This window comes from Lissotriton vulgaris, unplaced genomic scaffold (assembly GCF_964263255.1).
Source record: "Lissotriton vulgaris unplaced genomic scaffold, aLisVul1.2 SCAFFOLD_261, whole genome shotgun sequence".
Classification (NCBI taxonomy): Eukaryota; Metazoa; Chordata; class Amphibia; order Caudata; family Salamandridae; genus Lissotriton; species Lissotriton vulgaris.
In genome coordinates, this window is record NW_028252546.1 from 822,161 (window position 1) to 841,833 (window position 19,673).

Consider the following 19,673-nt stretch of genomic DNA (forward strand, 5'->3'; position numbering starts at 1 on the left):
GCGATTTAAGTTTCAATATAACTCCTTTAGTTTGTGGAATTAATACTCATCACACTTTTCCCTATCACACGCAACGCTTAAACTACTTTACTGAGAGTACTATCTAATTCCTAAAAGTACTTATTGAGTAAAGTTACAGGCAACGAGTTACCATAACCATATAATTGACCAAATGTTCCGCATCATCACATTTAAGCATTTTCCTTATAGAGTGGGATGGCGATTGCCATTGGTAAATAGAAGGCACTCAGTAAAGTTTGTGGCTATTCTCACTTATTTGCCATGATTTGGCTGATGTAAGTGTTCAAATTGGATCGTGAAAAAACAGGTGGAGATAAAAAACATTTCACGGCCTTATTCACGTTTGCTTCACAGTCTCTACGACAGACAATCCATGGAAGAAAGTGTGGGGCAATTGAACCAATCGCCATAATCTACACATTTCATAGGCTCCCACGAGTATCCCCTTTTCTCTCAGTAAATATGAAACAGGCTGCCTTTCAAACTGTACGTGCACAGGCCTATGTTTACCTTCTTTGTATTTTTTTATGAAAGCTTCGTGAAACACAAATGCACATTTTCAAGCTATACAAACACTGTTCAAACATTGTCAATGCCTCGAAGTTAAAGGCCCATGTTGATAAACTGAGTCAGATTCTGAAAGAAGAGATTATGACAGGACTTTGAATAACTATTGTCTTAAAGACAGCAGCCTTTCCATGCAGACTTCTAATCACAGGTGTTGAAGATAGAGCACGAGGTAAGAACACAGTACAGTATGTATTTTGCATAAGTAATATAAAGTACTACATACTACGTCAAAACTATTTCTAATCTAATAGAACCTGCGGTACAAAGGTGGAAATTCCGTGCATCTCCGATCAGCCATTGATGTAATCGTCACAGTTCAAATATGAACCAATTGACAATGGGAATGCAGCTGATCGCAATTGTATCCATACTGCATTGTATGTTCATCGGTAAAATGCACCACACCCGTTTATAAAATAAAAAGTTGACAGTGTTTTGTAGAACTGGTTTCAGTGCATCAAAAAGAAAAAACAATGACATCAAAAGCATCATTCACAAACATCAGTGCAACATTCATACACATAGAGCAATATGGGGACTCCCACAGATGATGATAAACACCCGCAGGCACGCATTCACACGGAAACAGTCGCAAACACACAAACACTTCTACAACAGATGTCCCTTCAACCATTTTCTAACAAAGACTGACAGAGACACACAGACCTTCCCAGAATAAATGCATGTGAAAACGGACAGACACGCACCAGGATACACCACACAGATGCACACTGTAGGGGTGTAACAATGTCCTACCACTCACACCTCCAGGGTCACCAGGTCACGTGCATGTTACCCACCTGTGTGCCACTGCTGTTATGTCAATAATGCCCAGCTCTGCTGATACAAGGCTTCTAGACAATATACACAACCACCCCATCCACCACCACCACCGCATCCACCACCACCACCGCATCCACCATCACCACATCCACCACCACCGCATCCACCACCACATCCACCATCACATCCACCACCACCACACTCACCATCACCTCCACATCCACCATGACATCCACCACCACATCCACCACATCCACCACCACCGCATCCACCACCACCGCATCCACCACCACCACCACACCCACCACCACTACATCCACCACCACTACATCCACCACCACATCCACTACAACCACCACCCCATCCACCACTACCACCACCACCACAGCATCCACCACCGCATCCACCACATCCACCGTATCCACCATCACATCCACCACCACCACCACATCCACCATCACCTCCACATCCACCATGACATCCACCGCCACATCCACCACCACATCCACCACCATCACATCCACCACCGCCACATCCACCACCACCACCACATCCACCACCACTTCCACCACCACTGCATCCACCACCACCACATCCACCACCACTTCCACCACCACCGCATCCACCACCACCACATCCACCACCACCACCACTACATCCACCACCACCACCACCGCATCCACCACCACCACTGCATCCACCATGACATCCACCACCACATCCACCACCACCACATCCACCACCACCACATCCACCACCACCACCACACCCACCACCACTACATCCACCACCACATCCACTACAACCACCACCCCATCCACCACTACACCACCACAGCATCCACCACCGCATCCACCACATCCACCGCATCCACCACCACATCCACCGCATCCACCACAACATCCACCATCACCACCACATCCACCATCACATCCACCACCACCACCACATCCACCATCACCTCCACATCCACCATGACATCCACCGCCACATCCACCACCACATCCACCACCATCACATCCACCACCGCCACATCCACCACCACATCCACCACCACTTCCACCACCACCGCATCCACCACCACCACATCCACCACCACTTCCACCACCACCGCATCCACCACCACCACATCCACCACCACTACATCCACCACCACCCCATCCACCACCACCACCACCACCACCGCATCCACCACCACCGCATCCACCACCACCACGGCATCCACCATCACCACATCCACCGCATCCACCACCACCGCATCCACCACAACATCCACCATCACCACCACATCCACCACCACATCCACCATCACCTCCACATCCACCATGACATCCACCGCCACATCCACCACCACCACATCCAACACCACCGCATCCACCACCACCACCGCATCCACCACCACCACACCCACCACCACTACATCCACCACCCCATCCACCACCACCACCACCCCATCCACCACCACCACCACCACATCCACCACATCACCACCACATCCACCACCTCCACCACCACCACATCCACCACCACATCCACCCCCACATCCACCACCATCACCACCACATCCACCATCACCACCACCACCACATTCACCACCACATCCACCTCCACCATATCCCCCAGATCCACCACCACCACATCTATATGTGTGTGGCTCTGTGTGTGTGTAGGTGCAAATGCAATGTTCTTGGATTTTCGTCACAATAAAATACACTGAACATAATCTTCACAAAAGTTATTTACAAACATTTAAGCTATTGCCATTATAAATTACAATAACTTTTATTAAAGTATTAATTATTTACAAAATTAAAAGCCATTGTTATTTGTAATATCAATACATCTAAGTCACGTAAATACAACACACATTCCATTACAATTGCTATAGGTGTCACATTTGCAAAAGTTAAAACTATTGACATTGTAACTGACAAAGCTATTAATTTTGCTACTTTCAAAACCAACACATAAATAAAAAAAGTGTCATTTACAATACCAATAGCTCAAACTTTCCTAATGCGAGACCTATTGCATTTCCAATGCTTGTTAAAAGTGGACGCCATGCAGAATATCCACGGCGCTCGAAAACATACAATGAATTCCCGTGACTAAAAAATCAATCAAATGAAGTATTAAAGCACTAACCTTGGTGTTGCTCAGTGGAGTACTGTGCAGAAGGCATATCCAGGGCTAGACAATGTAAGTGTCTTGTATGAACTAAAATAATTCACGGAGAGCGGAAGGGGCGGGCAGAGAGATTAAACGAGCAGACATCCGTGTACTGTGCAGCCCCTGCTCGGCCTCGTGATTGTTGGAGCTTGTCATCACAGTGGGTAGCCAACCGTGCGAACGCCCAGCACACTCTGTGATTGTTGAGCATTTTTGAGAGAAATCTGCCTTGACCCTGGGGATATGAAATGTTTCTGGGCAGCCTGTTGGGTACTGTTGAAGGGAAGGGTAGGTGTTTTTGTTCACATTCTTATACCCGCACCGTACACACGTGCTGTGATTAAAATCTGTGACGTGTGCGTTATATTGATATAGGTATCAGTGGGAGTAGAGACTAGAGAGGCCTTAGTTGGGTGGGGGCAGTGGGAGCATGAACATTTGTGTGAGAGAGAATGGAAGGGCAGTTCTCTAGTTTATGCGTGGGTATAACTTGGTAATGCGCCCTATTGCCTCTTAAGCTGCGTCACCCTCAGAGGCAGGAGACGGTAAATGGGAAGAGATTTAACTGCACCCCGAACCACCGCAGTTTCTTGTAACCCGGCCAGACGAGGCCATTAGAGAATATTCTTTCTTTAAAAGGTGGCCATTGTTGGTGAAGGAGCATTTTTAGGTGGCAGCATTTTTTTTTTAAAAGCGTTTTGCCGCGCCGCCGATATGAAATAAAGTCGCTTCGGCATGCTGTGTGGAGGAGGCGGGAGGGGTGGGCATACTGTGTGGAGAGGCTGGAGGGGGCTGAAAGCACAGCTGCTATGAAATAAATAAAGGTGCTTCGGCATGCTGCGTGAAGGTGGCGGGAGGGGTCTGAAAGCACTGCTGCTGGGCTGTTGTAATATAAATTATGGCGCCGCATGTGGCAGATGTAGGATGGTACGTAAATATTAATAGTTTAGTGTAAAGGAGGTGCTATAAAACATGTTTGTGGGGGCGAAATGGAGGTCGGGTCGATGGAGCAGAGCTCCTGTCAGTCAAACACCTAACTAGGGGGAGGAGAAGTAAGTGAGGCCGAGCCCGCTGGGGGAAGCAACAGATGGCTTTGAAGTGACTGTTGGCCAGTGGGAGAGGTGAGGGGGGAGTGCGGCTGAGGGAACAGACGGCGATTTGGTGATGTGCACGCGCATTTTAGGTCAATGCGCTTGCGCATTGACCTAAAAGCCACGGGCACAGCACCAAATCGCCCAGTAAGTTAAAGTTTGTTTAAAGCCCTATATGCTCGCAAGCTCGATGCGCATGCGCATCGAATAGCTCAACCTAAAAATGCATTAAATAAAAGGACTGCGCATCCTGTCCTAGACCCCCCCCCATACATACATCACAGGCGCTGGAGCTGTGTTCATACTGTGGGCTGAAATGCCCATATTTCTGCACCTCGAATAGTAACCCTGTGATTGCAGCCCTCAGAAACCTGAAGCACGGGGTGCCTGGGCACCTTATCTCGAGCTCATCCTATTAGCAGAGATGAAAGGAGAGTCCTTGTATCTGTGGTTTGGAGGGGGCGGCCTGTGTGTTGTGAGGCAGGGAGAAGGTCTTGCATCACACACCTCTACTGCCGTGGACTCCACATCACACACCTCTATCACCGTGTACCCGCATTGCACACCTCTACCACTGTGGACCCCACATCACACATCTCTACTGCCATGAATCGCACATCTCTACCACCGTGGACCCCGCATCACACACCTCTACCGCAGTGAACCCCGCATCACACACCTCTACCGCCGTGGACCCTGCATCACACAACTCTACCACTGTGAACCTGCAACACACACCTCTACCACCGTGTACCCGCATCACACACCTCTACCGTCGTGAACCCCACATCACACACCTCTACCACTGTGCACCCGCATCACACACCTCTACCACTGCAGACCCCGCATCACACACCTCTACCACCGTGTACCTGCAACACATACCTCTACCACCGTGTACCCGCATCACACACCTCTACCGCTGTGGACCCCACATCACACACCTCTACCACCGTGGATCCCGCATCACAGACCTATACCACCGGGGACCCAGCATCACACACCTCTACCACTGTGGACCTCGCATCGCACACCTCTACCACCTTGGACCCCGCATCACACACCTCTTCACTGTGTACCCGCATCACACACCTCTACCACTGTGTACCTGCATCACACACCTCTACCACCATGGACCCAGCATCACACACCTCATTCCACCATGGACCCCACATCACATACCTTTACCACATGGACCCCGCATCACACACCTCTACCTCCGTGGACCCAGCATCACACACCTCTACATCCGTGGACCCCACATTACCCGCCTCTACCACCATGAACCTCTGGTGAGACATCTCTCCCACTAAAAACCCCGGATCACAAACCTTTACCACTGTAAACCCCTCAATATACATCTCTGCCTCTAAGGAACCCTTGTGTCGCACATCTACCACCATTCACCCCATGTCACATACTTTTACCTTCACGGACCCATGTCACGCATCTCTACCACAATGCACCCCCTCACGCATATGTACCACCTTGCACCTCTCTTTATACATCTACACCACCACAGGCTGCTCTTTCATGCATCTACTCCACCAGTTAGACAAATTCTGTCTCCCACCTTGGACCTCTTGTTGTACAACTCATCAACCACGATAAACCATACATATTGTGTAGTACCATGGAGCTTTTTCATACCTCTTATTGACCTCCTCAAGCCCTTATCACACTTTTTGTCTACCACCATAGACCCCAGATCACACATCTCTTCCAACCATCCTGAACCCCTCCCATACATCAGTTCGACGAGTGCATCCCTTCAACCACGCACCCCTCACCGAACAGCTACTTTACTATTATCAACCTTTTCTCATACATGTACCCTACTACCCTGGAATTTTAGTCCTACATCAATTCTACCACCATTGAACCCTCTCCATTGCTATCATGCAACCTGTATTACAAAGTGTGTAACTTCCCGTTATGTCTCCGCGCCTAATAATGCAGGCCATCCACCATTCTTGCCTCCACCAACGCAAACCCAACCATGAAGTCCCACTACTTCCCCTTACCGATCTTCAACTACACATTCCACATTGGAACTCCTCCAAGCCTACCTCTACCTCTCCCACCACACTACTCTGTGGCTGGGCACATATATCTCTAACATCATATCCATACGTGCTACAATGCCTCGTCTGCCGCCATGAATGCATCCACTACACACATTCTCTACCATTATGGTCTCCTTATCAATGGGTCCTCTCCCTCCACCATCATTCACTTCACACTTTTGTTTTAGACCTCATGCTTGGTAAGGGTACACTAAATAAATGCCAGTAGACTACAAAAAAAATGTTGATTGACCACACATCAATACACTCATCTCTGTCACCGTGGGCCTCTCCCACTACAGTTTCCATTAAACTCTAGATCTTGATCCAAACCTTTGTACACCAAACATCACATTGTTCCACCATGGTGCCCTTGCTGACTTGTATTATTACCCTTTTGTTACTTCAAACTTCCCAGCCACACACCTCTATCTAGTACCAAAGACCACCTCAACCTCGTACATCAAACACAGCCACCACAACTTTCTAGAGCATCATCATGGCTGCCTCCGTACCATTCCTACCTCCACAATCCCTACAGTTGCAGCCAATTTATGGCCACTGTGCTACCACTGTAAATAGCCCAATAACCACCATGAACACAACTTTTACTAACAGAGACCTCATCACACATCGTGTGTCTTGGTCCCATCTGCTGCGTGGGTATCACACCACCACTGAGTGACCTGTAACTCCACAAGAGCAGTGTCTACCCCCTCATAGCTTCCTTCTGATGCTTTCCAATACAGTCCCTGCAGCTTCAACACGTCACCCCACCGCTTGGTAGGGTCTCCTATCCCACCAAGATCCTCCCCTCGGCCCTACCGCTGGTCCCTGATCTCTTTGAGGTAGGGATTTCTTGTGAGTGAACCTCGGTGAAGAATAGGTTGCTTATGAGTGAACTCAACACAGGAGTTCCTGTGTGTATACATAATTTGTGAGTGTTTCTGTCATTCAGCTAGTTGTAGCACTCTACCTATGGACAAGGTGGGGTGGTTTTCTGGTTAAAATTGGGTTTCCCCTTCTGAAGATGATTGATCCGCGGCTGTCTCGCATTGAAGCAGGGTATTACTGATGTGAAGCGGGTGGAGGCAGGCTGTTCCTGTAGGTGAAGCTTTTTAAACTACTCTTGTGGGAGAACGCTACTGAAGTAGGTTTTCGAGTAGGCAGTTCTCATCCAGCAAGCTGTTTATGAAGGGGATGCTGAGGTTTCAAATAGGCAAAGCTCGTCGTGTGAATGTTCTTGTGGGTGAACCGTGTTGAAGCAAGTTTATATTTGGGTACATAAGGTGACGCATGTTTTCCTGTGGCTGGATCTCATTTAGTAGGCTTCTCTTTGGGTGAATGCTGCATATGCAGGTGTTCCTGTGGGTGACTCTCATTAAATAAGCTTCTCTTTTTGTGAATGCTGCCCAGGCAGGTTTTCCTGTGGCTGCATCTCATTAAGTGAGCTTCTCTTTGGGTGAATGCTGCACATGCAGGTTTTCCTGTGGGTGCCATGCCCAGAAAACTGTGGATTTCCATTGGATTGTCCGGGCTGATGCTTCCTTAATTGTCGTTGATTTCCTTGGGTCTACTGGTAGACCGTTTTTTGAGAATATGAAGCCAAATAATTCTGCCTGAGACTTGAAGAAAGAACATTTGTCCTTGGGCAGGGTCAATCCACTTTCCTTGAGATGCTGCAGGGTAGATTTCTGCCATTTGAGGTGCTCTGCCAAGGTGGATGCAAAGATGAGAATATTGTCGCTGACATTCCAAACTCCTTTGAGTCCTGACATAGTCTCCATAATAGCGTTTTGAAAAACGTTGGCGGCTGATGAGATTCCAAAGTTGAGCCATTTGTATTGGCGCAGACCTATGTGGGTCGTGAACTTAGTTATGTATCTACTGTCTGTATGGAGTACTACTTGATGGTACCCAGTATTCAAGTCCAGTTTGGAGAATCATTTTGTACCATTTAGGTCTGCGATGATGTCATCCATGATTGGCATTAGGTGTCTTTCCCTCTGTATTTTGCCTGGTTAGGTAGACTCTAGTCAATGCAGAGCTTGATTGTTCCTAGCTACCTTTGTTTTTCTATGATTACTAGTGGGAACATCCATGGTGTCGGGCCAGATACTTTTTTGATTACATCCATCTTCTCAAGTTTTTTAGTTCCTCTTCGACCTGGTGCACAGGTATAACGGTATATGCCGGTGTCTCAGGGCTGCTGGTTGATTGTTTATTCAATAATGCAGCTTCACTGGGGGTCCCTTTTGGCATCCCAGACTGGTGAACAACCCCTGGTACTGCTCTAGAATGTTGCCTACCTGCAGGGCATGAATTTCCTTCACCAAGTACACTTGCTCTAAGTCTTTAGAGGTGTGTCATCCTAGTAGTGTGGTTTCTCCTTTTTCGGGGACATGGAATCGAGCTGTCACCACCTGTTCTTCATGTCAAACCTGTATGTTTGTTGTTCCCACCAAAACCAGCGGTTCTTCGCTGCTGCAGGCATATATCCGAGGCAGGTTGGATCGATGGGAGGACGGGGGTTCAGCATTAAGTACTGTTTGTGGGTGATCACGTTCACTGATGCCCCCCTTATTGATCAGGGCAGGTACTATGGTGCCTGTGACGGTTATCTGGCAATGTGGGTGGGTCCTTTGACCTTTACCGCAGGTGACCGTGTAAGAGATGAGGACTATGTATTTCTCTTTGTTGTCTTCCAGGCTGGCCTTGTGACTTAGCCACTTCTGAGGGTTCTTTTACACTGTGTCTGTTTGTTCGTCAACGGACAGTTGTCGGAGCATTTGGGTTAAAGGGAGTCACCAATGTCCTCTTCGATCTCTTTCACCTCCTCTGCACACTCTAGTGAGTTTGGCATATTGTATGCTGAGCACATGCACGTGCCACCTGGGCCCTGTTCCAGTGGGTAGTTTTCTAGGCCACTGTTCCGGCATGAGGCATCTGAGGTGGGACCGGCCTTCGCCGGTCTATTCATTGGCTTGCCCTGGACCATGTCTAACACTTCCATCTTGAAGGTCATGCTCGCCCGTGGGTGTCATCCTTCTGCTCCTTTGTTTAAAGCTTCCTCCATTTCTTGCGCCCTTGCGGAGCATAGGTCATAGGTTTGTGTACGTATCAGCATATCTTCCAGTGGCATGGCAGGTTGTCATAGAATCAGACGCTTAGTTGTGTAGACCTGCATCTCAGTATTATTTGGGCTCTGACTTCTTTAGATTGGTCATCTTCACTGAACATGCTTACCAGTGCTCGCAATTAAGCATAAAATGTGTCCACTGATTCTTCCTCCTTTGTCTGGCTTGGCACAGTTTGAATCGCTCAAAATCTGGATTCAATTGGGGGTTGAAGTTTGCGTTTAGTGCCTTTATGGCTGTGTCACAGTCCTCAACACTTCCAGTGGCAGGAAAGTGCTGGAATATTTTGTATATTTCATCGCCTGCAAAGTGCAGAAGTAAGGATTGCTTGACTTCACATGTTGGTCTCTCTGGTAGCTCAAAAAAGTTTTTCAACCCACCCATGTTTGCCATCTGGGTGCTGCTGTTGCAGGGTCTGCCAACTCACTAAATGGTGCTAGTGCTCTAATGGCAGTGTGGACTGGGGTGAGTGTGTTAAGGGGGGGGGCTCCTTGCTGTCGTTCAGCCTGCTCATTTTCAGCCATGCTGCAGGATTCATCTTCCTTACTGCTATGTGGGCTCACCCTGGCTTGCATATTTTCTTTATTCTTGCTTTAAATTCTTGTTTGCATACTTTTATTTATATTTTGTCCACTATACATTGTTTGTTGCCTCTTTCCTTCTATCTATATTCTGCTAGAATCTAGCTCCGGGTCTGGGACGGAAGGTAGGAGATCAAGTCATGTGGGGCGGCCCGCTTGCAGTAGATTTAAGAGCGCCTGGCCGAGGGTCAGAAGGTGATTGGCTCAAGTTAATCATGTGGGTAAAGGAGGGACTTTCATGCTGTGCATGGACTAGCTGCCACCGGGTGTTTTTGCTAGTTACAAAGACTGAGTCAGTGCTTTTTACACAGCTCAGTTAGCTACATGGGTGGATGGTAGCTTGGCTGAATGGTATAAGGTGCTGGATTTAGAATCTAGACATTTCGATAGCGGGGTTTGGATCCATCCACAGCCATGTTGCTTTCAGCTGTCTTAAGTTTTCCTCAACAATGTTAGGCGGGGGGCAAGGCTATGTTTCGACAAAGATGGATGCTTGCTAGAAGAGCTCCGCAATCTCTAACCCCCACCACCACAAAATCAGTTCAATTTATACGACCCATGTAATGGTAAAGGCCGTCCTGATGGCAGCATGGCCAGTGGTGCACTTGAACGAACGATTTGCCTCCTCTAACACCAGAATAGGATCGAGTTAAGTAACGGGGCCAAGCCCCTGCAGGAAGCCGCATGCTCACATGAGTGACAGAGCAGCGTAAAAGTAAAGGTACTGAGGAGATCGATGAACGAAGGGGAATAGCAGTTCCCCGGGTGCTCAACTTAGCCTGGCCACTGGAGGCGCGGACCAGAGACAAGGCGACAGTGGAGTTGCAGCACGCTTTCCCCACAGTGGAACCGATACCACGCTGGGAAATTTCCATCACCTTCCACAGAGGAGCACTGCTGAGAAACGCGGTGCAGCCTGGACCCTGCTGGAGACCACAGCCTGAGTAGCGCAAAAGCAGAGCCACGAGGGGGGTCATCCGCTAAGGTGAGAAGCACGACCCCCGCTCAGAATCTCAATGACCTAGCAAGCACTGCCTTGGCCCTGAGGATCTAAGAAACAGACTTGCCCACTAAAGAACTGGACCAAGTCACATCACCGCATGTACACAGGGAGAGGGCAGGGCACTGCTAACAGAGTGTGAGAGGCCTCTTAAACTTGCAGATCTGAGTGGACTCCATGGGAGTAACCCCGACAGGCCGCGGGTGGCACGCAGCAACAGTGCTCCACAAGCAGGCGGCGAGTAGTTGAGCAAATATGCCATGTCGAATACTGAAGAGACAGACGGAGCAGAAAAGGCTGAAATGAAGACAACACCGTGGCAGGAGTCAGACGACTCCTCTCTGAAAGATACATGGACGCCATTACCGGAGTGCGCACGCAGCTTGAAAGCAGGATAAACTCAATAATAATCGAGGTAACACTGATAAGGGCAGACCTGCAGAAGATGAGCGAAAAGGTTAAGGAGATGGAAACAGTCACAACGGAGCTCAGCCATGATTTTAAGATGATGCAGCAACAAATCAAAGACTTGCAAGTAGCTAGTAAAGCGATGGAAAGTAAATTGGACGATTATGAGGAGAGGCACGCCGAAATATCGTTTGAATCTTTGGAGTGCTGGAGCGAGCAGAGGGTCCAGGCCAGACCTCTTCGTAGAAGGTTTTATCACCAAACATCTACAACCTAAAAACCTATCTAATTTCTTCTCGGTGGAGAGGGCACATCGTGTTCCAGGGAGAAGCCCAAAACCTGGGGATCCCCCAAGACCTCTGCTGGCGAGTTTCTTCAACTATGGAGACCGCGACATAGTCTTGCAAAACATCAGCACTGCCCCACCGATCAAAATTGACAACAGCATGGTGAATTATTTCCCCGACTTCACCGTCAATGTGCAGAAACAGAGACAATCTTTCCAGGGAATCAAAAGAAAGCTCAGAGAAAGTGGACTTAAATATTCAATGCTGTTCCCTGCAAAATTGCGAGTGGAGGCGGAGGGGAGGGCATGGTTTTTTGACACCCCAGAGTGGCTGGTCTGGTGGAGGACGGTCAATGGAAATGGCTACAGGCAGAGAAGGGACCATTCCCCTAAGAAGCAAACAGCGCTGGATGCTCACTCACAGCGACTAAAAGAAGGAGAAGACTCAGAAGAGTAAGACTCAAAATTAAACTAAGTAACTGCAAAGTGGAGCAAATGCAGGATACAATATCGGACTATCATACAGTAGGCAACAGCCTGCAGAAGCTATACTACATCATGGATAAGTGACTTCCAGAATTATAACTGTTGCAGCTACATGATGGTATTTGGCAAAAAAGTAATAGCGGTGGTTGAAGGTATAGAGAACGCACCCCACCACTTTCTTTAATAGATTTTCCATATGGGGGCGATAGGCACTCTGCATAGTTGGGGATAGGGGCGGTTTTCAGCCCAGATTGCAGGTAAGCAGGTATGGGGGTTTGGGGTTACAGTTATGTTTGTTAGATAGTTTAAATGACACCAATTCACAATGAAAAGGGACATCATGCAATTCATTCACAACAAGTTTAGGAATGCACTTGACAAACTATCTTGGGGTGTTGATCATAACCCAGAGGGGGAGTCCTACGCAAGCGAGATTGCCTGGCTTACAGAGTAGAACGGGCTCCAACAGAAATCAGTTCATCTACACATGGAGGCATTAGACTTTTGTCCTGGAATGTGAACGGACTGGGAGATAAGCTCAAGCGTGGAACAGTGCTCCAATACATAAAGCGACACTCACCGAATGTAGTTCTCCTGCAGGAGACGCATTTGAAAGGGAACACATGCGGGGCCTTGACTAGGTGGGGTTGCAAACTTGTCGCGTACTCAGCATTTACCACGGGATCCAGAGGGTTAGGAATAATGCTACGTAAAAACTTCCCAATGATCATTGAACACACATGGACTGACAAACAGGGCAGATACACAGCAACCTCCTGGAGATGGGAAGGCAAAACTATTACATTAATATCCATGTATGTACCACCAGGCCTCCATGACTTGGCTTTTAAAGACCTGGGAGACCTGCTGCTTGCTCTTCCAGAGGGGCGACTCTTTTTGGGAGGAGACTTTAATTAAATCATATTGGGGCAGCTGGATCGGTATCTCTTAAGGGAGGTACCACCCTCACAAACACAACTCCGCGACTTTATAGGTGCCATGGCACTAACCGACGCATGGCGTACCCTTCACCCCGCTGATACGCAGTTTACATTCCAGTCTGGAGCCCATAAAAGTCTTTCCAGAATAGACTACATAATAGTACCGGTACACCAAGCGGGATAAATCAAAGAGGTTTGCCACTTGGCATGGGGTATCTTGGTCAATTCCCCAGTGTGGGCCTTAGTAGAGGTGGGAGAACCACAGTCAGGTAGAATAGCTCCAATAAATCCCTGGTTCCTAAAAGTCCATTCTGTTAAAAATACAGTTTCACAAGAAATAGAGCTGTATTTCCAGGAGAACGAGGGATCGGTGGAGTCAGCGTAATCGCTCTGGGAAGCCTTTAAGACGGTAATCAGGGGCCATGTGGTCTCCCAGACTGCTGGGATACATACAGAGAAAACCACCAACCTCGCTAGGTTAGAAACAGACATCCTACACTTGGAAGAGAGGGTACGGGGGAGGATGCAGTAGAAATCAAACCCATGCCAGAGATTAAGCTAAAAGAGTACAGGGATCTCGCCACAGATGCTGTACAGACACAACACAGGGCCACGCTTTGTAGGATCTACAAAGCTGGGGACAAAGCGGGGAAACTGTTGTCGTGGTTAGACAGAAGAGAACAAGCCAATAGACTGGTGGCTGAGCTGAGCGATGAGTCAGAGTCAAAATTGACAGACCCACAAGAAATTTGCGGACCACTTTCAGCGAATATATACATCCAGAACCGACTCCACAGCAGAGGAAGCAGACTCCCTTTTGCCAGACATGCCCCACCCTACCCTTTCAGCAGATAGATAGCGAAATCACGCACACGGAAGTGAAGCGAGCAATTGGGGAACTGCGGTCTGGGAAGGCGATAGGTCCAAACGGTTTACCCATCAAACTATATAACTTAGCTCCCAGCAAGTGGCAGACCAAAGAATAGCCACCAGAGTGGTAAACCCATAAATCAGTGCTCCTCATATGCACCGATATCTCTGCTCAACGCCGAGGTTAATATCTTTGCTAAATTATTGGCCACCCAACTGCTTGGGGTTATCACGAAACTTGTGCACCCTGAACAGTCGGGCTTTGTGCCATCAAGAAATAACTCACTCAACCTTCAACGTTTATACGGTGTAAGATGCGGTGGTGGTGTCCCTTGATGCCACCATGGCATTTGATACGATTGACTGACCATATATGTTTGCGGTACTTGGGAAAATGGGATTTGGTCCCAACTTTATCAGCTGGGTGAAGCTTCTGTACAGCGAACCAATGGGGCAAGTAGAGGTTAACAACAGGAAATCCAGAGTGTTTACCCTGGAGAGGGGGACCAGACAGGTCTGCCCCCTTTCCCCATTCCTCTTTGCTTTGATGCTGAAGCCTTTGGCATTGTTGATAAGGAAAGACCCAATCATTAGGGGACTTAGGTGGGCGGAGGGCTGGGAAGATCGTATCTCCAAGAGCCTCAAATAATAGAGCACTTCACATTCTCACAAATTTTGGGAGTACTCCGGTTACACCATAAATTGGTCCAAATCAGTCATTTACGTTTTAAGGGGTGATTTTCCTTTGCCGCCTAGGGCCTATGTAATAGTGGAAGCAAAAGAGGGATTCAAATATATGGGCATTTGTGTCACCAAGAACCTGGTACAATACTATGAGCAAAATCTCTTGCCCCCACTGCAGAGACTGAAGAGTGACGTTAAGACCTGGAAATCTCTTCCACTGTCTCAAATGGAACACACCGTGCTATTTGAAATGATGGCACTGCCTCGATTTTTGTACATATTACAAAACTCACCGGGTCCAGTTCAAGCAGACTATTTCAAATCCATCCATAGTGAACAGAGGGATCTACTCTGGTATGGGAAATCGCCACGTAAAGCGACTCAAAAAATGGTAAGGGGATGGTACGATGGTGGTATAGGACTCCGGACATTAGAAGATACTGTAGGGCGGCACAATTAGCAGCTAATAACCAATGCATATATAAGCCCCAGGATTACCCCGGTTAAAAAATGGATAGGTGGCTTCTTCCAGGTGGAAAGAATTCAAAGACACTTTACTCCAATCCCGCAAGAGCAAAATGAACAGTCCCAAATAAACGTGCGGTTCAGATATGGAACGCAGTTAATACGAGCATGGGATGGGCAGGGAAAATTACGCAAACCACCCCCCTGTGCCATGCAGAGATATTAGGCACACTGAGAAACACCAAGGGCTTTGATCGCTGGGACTTGATTGGAATCTCCAGGGTCGGGGATCTATGGAAAACGGGTGAGGTGATCCCTTTTGCACAGTTACGGAAAGAGTATAAGATGGCTGAGACGGAAGCATACCGTTACCCGCAGATCAAACACACTCTTCTGGCGGTTATTTTGAAGGGGCAGACGCGCCCTGAGTTTTCCCATCTCAAGGACAGGATCCTTGAAGAAAACCTGCCTAACAAAGCAATCTCTTTGACATACCGGAAGTTAATCAACAACATGCCTGACCCCCTCCTACAACTCTGCAAACATTGGGAGGAAGACGTTGTGGGCTTGGAGGATGATGACTGGCAAGAGGCTTTGGCATCCCCTTGGGAGAATGCGATCTCCCCGAGATTAAGGTTGGTACCGCTCAAGGTGCTACATAGAACATATCTATCATGTACCGCTCTGGTAAAGATGGGTTACAGAGACAACCAGGGCCGGACTGGGAACCAAAACTGGCCCCGGCAAAGTGCTCGGTTGGGGGTGCGACCGAGCTCTTTGCCGGGGCCGGTTTTCGGCCGATTTTGTTACAGGGCCGATTTTGCAGCTAGCTGCATGAATGGCCCTGTAACGAAAACGGCCCCACGGGCCCTAAACCGGCTGCCCGGTGCCCGCAACGGCCAGTCCGGCCCTGGAGACAACTCCGAGTGTGGGAGGAGGTGAGAGCAGGAGGGAACTTTCATTCACATCATCTGAGAGTGTGCTCACGCTATTGGGAAAAGGTGACCCAGTGTATGGCAGAGCTGCTGGGGGCGCAGATAGAACCCAAGATAAAACTATTTCTTCTGAATGTTTAGGGGCCTACAGTCTTTAATGGTAAAGAAAAAACCTGTGTGGCGGTGGGGTTGATAGTTCCCAGGCGTAACACTGCCAGACTGCATGGAAGAGAGACATGGACTGGTGCATAGTAATGGAAAGAACCATATATGAGTCAAGAGGTTGCCCCAAGAAATGGCCAAAATTATGGGGAAAATGGAATGAATAAAGAGGGAATATTTATGAACCCCCGCAAGCGACACAGCACCCAGCCATGAGTATAGAGAGAGAATACAACTCGTTATTTAGGTACAGTCCCTTCAATGATGACCGCTAGAGATAATACTGTTAAAACATGTTTCACTGTAAATGCATTGAATTGAATGTATTTTGCAACTGCAATTTTAACACATTAATGTTGTCATCAATAAAAAGAAAATATTTTTTTTAAAAACAATGTTAGGCAATCAGAGACAGTTTTCACCCTGTCTGGAACTCTTAAATGGGCCACAGGTGCCACCCCGCGTTTGAACACTATTGAGCTTTCCACAAGAGCATCCTCAAGCAGCCTAGTAATTTAACACCCTCTTACATCTGCAGACAGACACTAACAACATGGAGGCAGTTTACTGCTGGTCTTCATATAATTAGTTCTGGTTGTAGCAGTGGGTTAAAAAAACATGATCTAACAAGCTCCCCCCCCCCCCAACGGAGCAGATTCTTGGGCATGCCAATCTCTGAGAGGCCGAGTAGGCTGGGGTGGAGTCAGACTTACCCGACACGCAACTGTCCAGAGTCCCCAGTCGACCCTTGTGATGCCATGTAGGGACGTGGGCAGGGTGGCACCATCAGTGGCACGAGGAGGTCATGAGGTGCCCTCATTTTAAATGCACCCAGATGACATACACAAAATGTGTAATGACACTCCTGAATAGCCCACTGGGGGTTTGTCCACTCAATCGGTGATGCGCGTGAGATTAAATTACATGGAACAAAGGTGGCGCATGGGCATTCAAAATGTTGGGTTATCTGCAAGACATACCAACACCAATCTCATGACTGCGTACATAGGAAGGAGGTGATATAATAAGCACAGAACAATACCCAGAAATGGGGGAGGATTTGTGACAAGAGTTGTGTCGGGAAGGGCATTCGCAGCAATGGCTTCAGTGGCTTACCCACAATATGACAGTTCAGATGGCCGTCCTCAAACTGTGTTTCGTACTTAGAAAGCACACGAGTCTCTACACAGGAAACTGCTCTGGTACAGTGAGTACAGCCCTCAGCATTCGTACATGGGCTCTTTTTCCCCAGAGTTTTATATAGCTCGAACTTGACCCTAATCGTATTAGAGTGCTTTACAAAGCACCAGTTACGTTACATGAGGACACATTCATTTTTGTTAGGCACGGGGAGATTAAGGGTCATATGTATCAAGCTATTTAGCATTCGCAAAGGCCGAAATTCTGCCAATTTCGGCCTTTGCGAATGCTAAATACTTAAATGGTATGTATCAAACATTTTTGCATCAAAATAAGGAATCGTAAAATTTGCTATTCCTTATTTTGCGATTGCACTTAAGGAATCGCAAATATTGCGATTCCTTAAATGCAATGTATCAAAGAAAAAAAATGCAAAAAATGTCATTAAGGAATCGCAAATTACCACCACCTTCTAATTGGAGGTAAGTTGCGAATTCTTTTAATTATGCATTTTTCAAAAAAAACAAAGGTGCCATATGACGCCCATACATGCCCTTAGGGCATGTATGTGCGCCATATGCCCCCAAATGTCTTTTTCAGGGGTGCAGCAGGGTGTTCTTGAGACACCCCTGCACCCTTGAAAAAATTCCTAATTTGCGATTAGCTAATTGCTAATCGCAAATTGCCCCTTCATTCCTATGGGCCTCCTGGCCCATAGAAATGAATGGGTAATTTGCGATTAGCAATTTGCTAATCGCAAATTAGGAATGGTAAGGAATCGCTATAAAAAAGCGATTTTGTACATACATACCGTTTTGCGAATTCCAAATAGCGATTCCTTAAAATTCGCTATTTGGAATTTGCAAAACGGTACTATGATACATATGGCCCTAAGTGATTTGCCGAGAATCACAGGATGTTCAGCGTCATTGCCGAGACTCGAACCCGGTTCCCCAGATTCGAGGTCGACCTCCCTAGCCGTTAGGCCAACTCCTCTCCCCTCTCCTCTTTCCTACTCAAAACCATAGAGTGCAAGGGCCAGTGTTGGGGAAGTCAATGGAGCTTCGCTTTCATTCGGACTGAGGGTCTCCCATCTTTTGCAAAGGGTGCCCTGGGGCAGCAGTTAATTGCTCAGTTTGCAGCTCCTTAGGACTGGCACAATTCACCTTAGAAACAAGAGCCTGAATCTATAGGCATAATGCGCTTTCGCGTAGGGACGGTCAAGGGATCGCCTTGAACCACCTCCGACCATCGATCACCTAGGTAAACCATTACGCACTGGCTGGGGGAAGAATTTATCAACATCAGTGGGCAGTGAGTTAACCTTTCAGTTCCTGGAATTCCCCCGACAATATCTTCCATTGCATCTTTAACGGAAGCGGCTGCCTAGGCTCTCACAGCAGTGGGACCTTCACAGGGACGGCTCCTCCGTAGTGGCGGAGGAGCATCGCCTCACAGCCCATGCCAGCAGACAATAAATACAATTATAATAACGCAATGTTGTTATCATTTTATTAATGCTGACTGAACCCAATACAAAAATATAGTGTGGGGCAGACCCAGCAAGTCAGATAGAAGTAAAATGCACTCATAAGTGCGCATGTGTGTTTGCCCGTCTGTCTAAGGCTTTCCAAACACACATGCGCACTTATGTTTTTCCAACTCGCTGGGGTACACAGCCGGGCTGGAAAACAGCACAGAATCCAATGCACCATCTGAGCGGTAAACGAGGCCGCTCAGACCAATCCTGGCGCTGCTCTTGTGTTAGAGCAGTGACTGGATTGGGTGCGGAGCCTTTACTCTGAGGTCCCATTCCCTTCTGGCAGTCGACAGCCGAGAGGAACAACGCTGCAGGAATCAGCGGGCAGAAGGTAAGTG

General features: G+C 47.9%; 1 protein-coding gene across 1 annotated transcript in view; it reads right to left on the reverse strand.

Annotated features, from left to right (window-relative positions):
- The window catches only part of LOC147662122 (intercellular adhesion molecule 1-like), a 258,970-nt gene that overhangs the window by 73,116 nt on the left and 166,181 nt on the right, over positions 1-19,673 (reverse strand). The window lies entirely within an intron of this gene.